The 8,857-nt window shown below is 45.9% G+C and overlaps 1 long non-coding RNA gene across 2 annotated transcripts; it reads right to left on the bottom strand.

Annotated features, from left to right (window-relative positions):
- Positions 1-2,419: 2,419 nt before the first annotated feature.
- Positions 2,420-3,926, bottom strand: LOC127679840 (uncharacterized). Of its 2 annotated transcripts, none has more exons than XR_007976914.1 (3): positions 3,499-3,926; positions 3,029-3,315; positions 2,420-2,547 (listed from the first exon to the last, which is right to left on the bottom strand). It is a non-coding gene; the product is annotated as an uncharacterized LOC127679840 (long non-coding RNA). The 2 variants fall into 2 exon arrangements; XR_007976913.1 differs by having other exon boundaries at positions 3,029-3,277.
- Positions 3,927-8,857: the final 4,931 nt, after the last annotated feature.

Raw genomic sequence — 8,857 nt, 5'->3', positions numbered from 1 at the left:
GCATACATGAATTTCTTTAAAATGTTGTTATATGCTTGCTAGTGGGCTGGTATAATAGTAACAAGGTAAATTGTGTTTTCCCACCTGCTTCTTCTGACCATTTTTTTAAACTCTCATGTGTGTAGTTATTTAGAGCATGTAGGACCCACCTAGCAAAGCTCTTCAGGTACTTTCTTGTCCAAAATAAGTGGAAGCCATTGTAAAATGTGGAAATACAAACATTTGAGCATCTGTCTGATTTCTTGATTGTTCCTTCTACTAGGACTAGGAATGCTACAACACACACACACACACACACACACACACACCACCACCACCACCACCACCACCACCACCAGCAGCAGCAGCAGCAGCAGCAGTAGCAGCAGCAGCAGCAGCAGCAGCAGCACAGGTTAGTATACTTAAAGGCATTACTGAAGCAGCAAGGCTTTGGAGGATCTATGATCTTAAGGAGAAAGCAAACTGTAGAGGATAAACCCAAACTGTAGTAGTGGGCCCATGGAAGCACAGCTTTTAGTTACAATTAATGGTGCAGATAAGCCACAAATAGACCAGTCCCCTCAAGAACTAAATGTCAACTAAACTCCAAATGCAGGTGTCTTCCTGATCCTCTGCTAGATGAATATATAAATGTGACTACACTCCAGTAAAGTTTCATAAGGACATTAAAGTAGGAATTTTATGTTTCATGTGTCACCAAATGTTCTTTAAACTATTTAGAACTATAGTAAACATTCTTACCTTAAGGCCAGGCCAAAAGCAGGTGGCAAACCAGGTCTTGCCTATAGGACACAGTTTGTGGTTGTCTGAATAAGAGCCAAAGGCTATCTCAAGTTTTCATATAAAATGCCCAGACTTTTATCAAAATTTGCTAGTCACAACAGTAGTCAGGATCTTTTTTGGTTTGTTTCTGTTTTGAGACACTATCTTACTGTGTAGCTGTAGCTGGCCTGGAACTCATATGTACACCAGGCTGGCCTCAAACTCCTAGAGATTGTTTGCCTCTGCTTTCCAGATGCTGGGATTCAACGTGTGGGCCACCAGCAGTAAATAGTATCTTATAATTGAAAAGTAACTGGAAAAAAAAAGAGCTGGTATGGTGGCATATGCTAATAACTTCAACACTTGGGAGGTATAAGCAGAGGATTCAAGGTCCTCGGTTACACGGAGAGTAAAAGGCCAGCTTGAGCTATGTGAGGCCCTGCCTCAGAGGAAACAAAAGAATAGAAACAGAGCAATAGGGGATTTACATATTGGACTTTCAGACATAAGGATTAAAGTAACTGGGTTTCTATTTCTGTGAACAAACACCATGGCCACAACAATTCTTATAAAGGAAAACATTTAACTGGGGCTGGCTTACAGTTCAGAGGTTTAGTCTATTATTGTTATGACAGGAGACATGGTGGCATACAGGCAGACATGCTGCTGGAGAGAGGTCTACATCTTCATCTGAAGACAGTCAGTATGGTAGTTTTGAATATGCTAGGCCCGAGGAGTGGCACTATTAGGAGGTGTGGTCTTGTTGGAGGAAATGTGTCATTGTGGTCATGGGCCTTAAGACCCTCATCCTACCTGCCTGGAAGTCAGTCATCTCCTAGTCGCCTTTAGAACAAGAGGTCAAACTCTCAGCTCCTTCAGCCCCAATCTGTCTAGATGTTGCCATGAGAGTTCTACATCTTGATTCCCAGCAGGAAAAGGCTGTGAGCCATGGAGCCTGGGCATTAGCTTCTGAGACCGCAAACCCTATCCCCACAATGACACACTTCCTCCAACAAGGCCACACCTACCCCAACAAGACCACATCCACTCCCCTATGGATCAAGCATTCAAACACATGAGACTATGGAGGCCACTACTATTGAAATCACCTTAGTAAGTGCAACTAAAAAAAGTAAAGTAACTAAAACACATTCAGTAATTTGATGACTTAAGTGAGGGGCACTATATCACAAGACAGGAAGTATCAAATAGAGATTGTAGAATTTAAAATACAGTAACTAGGCCAGGTGCATTGGAGCATGGGGTAAGCTCAGCGACTCTAGAGGCCTGGGCCGAAGGACTGTGAGTTCAAAGGCAACCTGGGCAAACTAATGAGAACCTGTCTCAAAAACTGAAAATGGGGTAGGTATGCAGCTTAGTGATAGCATAGTTAGCTAGGATCACAAGGACCTGGTTTGATTCCTGGTAACCAAATAGAACAAAAGTTAGCAAACATCCAACAGATGGTAAATAGTTTTAACACAGATTAGACATAGTAAGTGTAACTAAAAAAAGTAAAGTAACTAAAACACATTCAGTAAATTTGATGACTTAAGTAAGGGGCTTAATATCAATGAAAAAGTAGAGATTTACATATTAATATTATAATGTTGAAAAGAACAAATTACAGAAACATACTATGTAGTCTAGGTTTTTTTTAAAAAGGTTTATTTATTTATGTGAGTATGTTGTCACTGTCTTCAAACACACTAGAAGAGGGCATCAGATTCCATTACAGACGGTTGTGAGCCACCATGTGATTGCTGGGAGTTGAACTCAGGACCTCTGGAAAAGCAATGAGTGCTCTTAACTGCTGAGCCATCTCTCCAGCCCAGTAGTCTAGTTTAAACCATGAGATAGCATAAGTCATTTCAACGTAGCTATGGAAGTAATGAATGCCAATTTCAGAATGCTTTCCACTGAGGGAAGAAAGACACAGGTCTTAACAACATTGCTAACAGTCTATTTAATGGTTGCTACTTATTATTGCCACTTTATGTAGGGGATAGGGATTATTGAGTTAGAGGTACATACAGAGAGGAAAAGTGAGACTCGGCTCCTTAGGAAGGTTTCTCTCTCTCTCTCTCTCTCTCTCTCTCTCTCTCTCTCTCTCTCTCAACTTTTTAAAAATATTTTCTTTATTTACATTTCAAATGTTTTTCCCTTTCCAAGTCTTCCCTCTAGAAACCCCCTATCCCATCCCCCCTCCCCTGCCTCTATGAGGGTGCTCCCCCACCCACCCGCACACCCACTCCTGCCTTCCTACCCTGGCATTCCCCTACACTGGGTCATCAAACACCCTCAGGCCCAGGGGCAGCTCTTCCTACTGATGATCAAACAAGGCCATCCTCTGACACATAAGCGGCCGGAGGCATGCGTCCCTCCATTTGTAGTCTTTGGTTGGTGGTCCAGTCTGCAGGAGCTTTGGGAGGGGTCTGACCGGTTGACACTGTTTCTCCCGCAATGGGGCTGCAACCCCCTCAGCTTTTGGAAGGTCTCTTGTTCCCAGAAAACACTGTGAGGAAATGGCCAGGAAGGCATGAGGCTAGGTATCTAAATGGAGCAACAGGGGGAAGGAGAGGCTCTAGAGGGCCTATAAGCCAACCCAGAGTTCATCTAGCAAACTCCCAGCACCTGGGTGCCTCCCATCCCACACGGAGCTGTTTGCTTGTTTGAGCAAAGCTATGGCAGTATCTTGCTGGGGAGGAAAGATAAGAGGGCAGGGTCCTTGCTTACCTCGTCTGGTGTTCCTTTGTCCCAGTACCCGTTGGGCTATATGCCTGTGTCTTCCTTGTGGTATCTATTGCTGTGGATCGTCACCTTGATCACAGCAACACTCATAAAGAAAAGCACTGGGGTTGTTTACACTTTAGAGATATAGTCAAAAGTCTGTTATCAGAACGGCGGGAAGCATGGTGGCACAAAGGCAGACATAGTACTGGAGAAGGAGTTTAGACCTCCACATCTGGATCTGCAGGCAGCAGGAAGCGGGGAGGGGAAAGGGAGGGAAGGGGAGAGGCAGGGGGGAAGGGGAGAGAAGGGGGAGGGGGAGGAGAGGGAAGGGGAGGGGGAAAGGGAGAGACTGGGCCTGGCTTGGGCTTCTGTAACCTCAGGAGCTTAGAGTTCCACATCTGGATCTGCAGACAGTGGGAAGAGGTGGGGAGGGGGAGGGGCTGGGGGATGGGAGGGAGAGGGAATGGGAGGGGAAGGGGAGGGGAGGGAGGAGAAGGGAGAGGGAGGAGGAGGAGGGAGGGGAAGAGGAGGGAGAGGGGGAGGAAGAGGGGGAAGAGGAGGGAGGGGAGAGAGGGAGAGGGGGAGAGAGAGGGAAGGGGGAAGAGGAGGAGGAGGGGGAGAGGGAGAGGGAGAGGGAGGGGGAGGGGGAAGGGGAGGGGAGGGAAGGGGGAGGGGGAGAGGGAGGGGGACGGGGAGAGGGAGAGGGAGACAGAGATGGAGACATGGAGAGGGAGGAGACTGGGCCTGGCTTGGGCTTCTGTAAGCTCAAAACCTATCTCAGTGACACACATCCTCCAACAAGGCCACAGCTCCTAATGATTTCCAAATATAGCACTCCCTGATGATTAAGCATTCAAATATATAATCCTGTGGGGACTATACGCTGAAAATCACAACCTGGGAAAGGACTATGGGAAAGATCACACCTCCGCTCTACCGCTTCCTCACCCCACACCCAGATACTCTGATGCCTTTTCTAGAGTTACATGGAGTTGGTCCTTCTTTTTTTTTGTTTTTGTTTTTGTTTTTTGGTTTTGGGTTTTTTTTTTTTTTTGATTTGGTTTTTTTTCGAGACAGGGTTTCTCTGTATAGCCCTGGCTGTCCTGGAACTCACTCTGTAGACCAGGATGGCCTCGAACTCAGAAATCTGTCTGCCTCCCAGAGTGCTGGGACTACAGGCGTGCGCCACCACCGCCCAGCTAGCAAGGCTAGCTTCTTGTGTCATATTTTTAGAAGATGCCAGATCAATGGATAATATCTGGGCTAGAGGTACTGTGCTGGTTTTTACCAAATTGACAAAAACCTGGACATATCTGGGAAAAGGGAAAAGTTCATATCTCAACTGAAGAACTGCCTCCATTAGACTGTCTTCTGGAAATGTCTGTGGAGCATTTTCTTCATTGATGTGCGAGGGCCCCCTTACTGTGGGCAGTGCCACACCTGAACAGGTGGTCCTAGGTAATATAAGAAAGCAGGCGTGGGCTGGAGAGATGGCTCAGAGGTGCTGAGTTCCCAGCAATCACATGGTAGTTTACAGCATTCTGTAATGGAATCTGATGCCCTCTTCTGGTGTCTGAAGAGAGCTACAGTGTACTTGCATATATAAAATAATAAATCTTAAAAAAAAAAAAAAAAGGCTCAGCAAGCTCTGGGGAGCAAGTCAGTAAGTGGTGTTCCTTGACGTCTCCAGTTTGTGCCTCCAGGTTCCTGCTTTGAGCGCCTGCTCTGATTTTCCTCAATGATGCACTGTGACGTAGAAGTATAAACCGAAATCAACCCTTTCTTCTCCCTAGTTGTTTTCAGTCAGAGGTTTGTCACAGCGACAAAGCAGCAGCATATGAGTTCTGGCAGCTTTTAAAATGAAAAAGGAATAGTGAAAAAGGTCCCTCGTGGTGCTAAGGCATATCCCTATCAATACTCTTCTGCTTGGCCTGCGTCAGGCGTCTTAGGAAGCTTGCGAGCACGTGTAGTCCTTGAGCTCAAATGGACAAACGTTAATCTTTTTAAAAATCCATCAGGAACAAGTTCATGTTCTGTCCGTAACCCATTTTTCCACTGCGTGTGGAGGGTGGGGGGGACTATTTATCAATACTTCCCAATGCTGAGTCTCTATAGTCTGCCCTTGCCCTGGTTGCTACTGCCAAGGAATCTCCAGAGGTTAGAAGATGCTGCCTGTCACCCCAGTGGCTGTGGTATTCTTGCAGACGTCAACTGGTTGCACTATGGGCCCTTCTAATCTTTTGTCCGCTCTTTGGGACACAGTCTCTCTGTATAGCTTGGGCTGTCCTGGAACTCACTCTGTAGGACCAGACAACCATGCATGGCTCACCAAAGACCCGCCTATCCTGATGGCCCTTGGCACATGGCTATTCTTTTGTTCTCCCAATTAAATGCCCCCTACCCCACCAGGCATGGCCTCTCCCCACTGAGGATCTACCATTACTGATACGCTTTTGTAAACCCTTTCTAGTAAGGAAACAGATGGCAAATAAAGTGTGTTGAGAAATGGTAGCACCAAAAGTATCTTACATCCAAACAGGCCCGGGCAGGCAGCTACACGGCTGGCATGGTTCTGCCAAATAAGACTAATGTGGGAACTGAGAGAAGACAGGGACTGAGCCAGGGTGGGTGTGGAAGCCCCACAACCTACTGGGACAGATTATACCACACTGCCTGTTAGCAGGCTGGGCACAGGACCCATCCCCAGTGGCCTAGGGGATATGGGTAGGGAAGTGGCAACCCTAGTCTAAGACTTCTCTGAGGTCTTCTCCTCATTGCAGATGGACAGATGCCAAGGTTTCTCTGAAGTTCTCCACTTGGCTGCCTTCTTAAATAGAGTAGAATTAGACCCTCAGACACTCAAACAAAAACCCTGATATTCTTTTGTTAGGAGGCATTGCTCCCATATCCCCTGGGTGATGGCAAAACAAACAAACCTGCTTTGGGCTGTAGGGATGGCTCAGCAGTTAAGAGCACTGTCTGCTCTTCCAGAGGTCCTGAGTTTAATTCCCAACAACCACAATAGTGTACTCACATTTAAAAAAAACAAAAAACAAAAAACTTTTAAAAAAGATAGATCTTAAAAGAATAAACAAAAAGTGTGCCTAGGGACCCTCAAATATGCACTATCCTTTCATTATAGGCCAGTTCTGGGGGGAGGGGGGAGAAATGGTCCTTTATCTGGTCTCCCAAGAAAGTCCTTTCCCCAGGGACTGGGATTTAAACAGAAGCCCCATTCCCTAGGACACTTGTAGAAAATTCCTGCTTACTAAAAAGGGAGTCATTTTTCTTATCTCTGGCAAGAGACACTCAAGGCTCTCTGCTGACAGGACTGTGGTGCCTATTAACTTGTCAAGGCCAGTCCTGACCCTTACTCTCTGCTCATACACCCAGCCCCAGCTCACAAGGCCCCTTTCTTCTGTTCCCATTTAATCTGGAAATCTTTCCAGCTGCTTCTCCTTGCTTTCCCAGGAGACAGCCTTGGCAGTTTGGAATACACTTTTCCCCTTTTCACACACAGAGTGCCCATTTTCATTCTGGCCCAAGGCTCAACTTTAGTCTTTGACAACACGTGAAACTGGCCTGCTACAGTTGGGTAGAGCCCATTTATTTTGACAGTCATCTGTGCTAAGTTTCAAATCCAGGACATCCATCCAAGGTGCCACATATCAAAGTAGACCTGGCCTGCAGGTTCTCCCAGCAGCCCTCAATCCCTTCCTGTGACAGGATAAGGCTGGCACACCCAACCCTCCGCCCTGAACTCTCCACAACCCAGGGCCTAGGCTGCCCTTCCCTTCACAGTCTTCCCTAGATAATCCACACATTTTGGTTACCCACTCCTCTTATGTACCTTTGGCCTTCTGGCCACTGTACTAGATGTGTGTCCCATCTACCTACTTCCCATATGGTGTTTCCCATGTGGACGTCCCCAAACGTGTCTGCCTCTGACTACTGTCTCCCACAGATCTATAATAAACTTTTCCCTCCACCAAACTTAGAAGCAGTCATGCCCCCTTCTTTCTCTTCCTTCTTTCCTTCCTTCCTTCCTCCCTCCCTCCCTTCCTTCCTGACATGAGACACAGGACAGTACCAGTTCTATCCCGGAAACAAGTTCTGGTCAAGATACCAAGGAGCTGCCTCCATTAGGAAGATCCTTACCCTGTACTTTTATCTGTTCCACAACAGAGTCAGCAGCACCCTAGCTGCCCCTGCCAGCATTCCAGTCCCTTTACACTGTTTGCTCTAGGCCACACTGAAAACAAGGCTAATACCCTTGAGAGTCTGACGCTCTTGTTTTCTACACCTGAGTCCTTACATGATTCTCCAGTCATGGTCTCCGGTGCTCTTCAACTCAAGATCCTCTTACCCCAGGCCCCCAACTGCTAAAGGGCCTACCACTTTCATCCCGATATTAAAAACATTACTAACACACAGCCAGAGGCCTCAAAATGTACATCATCCTGATATTAAATACATTTCTAACATAGTGTCAGAGGTCTCAAAATGACATATAACGCCTTATTTTTAGGGTAGCCGTTTTAGCCCCATCATGGGAGAAGATTGTGTTGATAAAGAGGACAAAATTCTGAACTGATCCCACATCTCTGCTTCCCTTCATTCTCGTCTTCTCCACCTACCTCGTGACTTCCATGAGGTCTTTTCAACTCTGTGAGAATGTATTTTGCTTTTTACTACGGATGTGTCATAACACTTAATGGATACAGGTTCAGCACCTAATCTATTGGAAGTTTTGTAGTTTTAAAAAAGTTTGCATATGTGAGTCTGTTTCTCCTGCACTTGGTAGTTCACACACGTATGCAGTAGCCATAGATGACAGAAAAAGGAGCTGAATCTCCTGGAACTTTTGTTACAGATGGTTGGCAGCTGACATGTGGGTGTTGGCAACTAAACCCTGGGTCCTCTCTAAGAGTAACAAATATTCTTAAATTCCTGAGCTATCTCTCTTACCCTAAATACCATAATTTTAAAAATACTTTTTATGTTTTATTATTATCATTATTATTATTGTTATTAGTTGCTGTTGTTGTGAGATAGGGTTTCTCTGTGTAACAGCCCTGACTGTTCTGGAACTCAATTTGTAGATCAGGCTGGCCCGGAACTCAGAGATCCACCTGCCTATGCCTCCCAAGTGCTGGGTTTAAAGACCTATGCTACTACAGGCAGCTTTAAAATACCTTTTAATTATTACTTTTATGTGTGAAGGTATTTTGCTTGCATGAATGTATGCATATCTGTGCATTACTTGCATGACTGGTCCCTGCAGAGGTCAGAAGGGGTAAGGTCTCTCCTGGAACTAGGATTACACAATAGTCACATAGGTGCTGAAAATTCAACCTAGCAG

Source organism: Apodemus sylvaticus, chromosome 3 (genome assembly GCF_947179515.1).
Source record: "Apodemus sylvaticus chromosome 3, mApoSyl1.1, whole genome shotgun sequence".
NCBI lineage: Eukaryota > Metazoa > Chordata > Mammalia > Rodentia > Muridae > Apodemus > Apodemus sylvaticus.
Note: the sequence above shows the minus strand (reverse complement) of the source record. Positions and strands in the feature narration are given on the sequence as shown.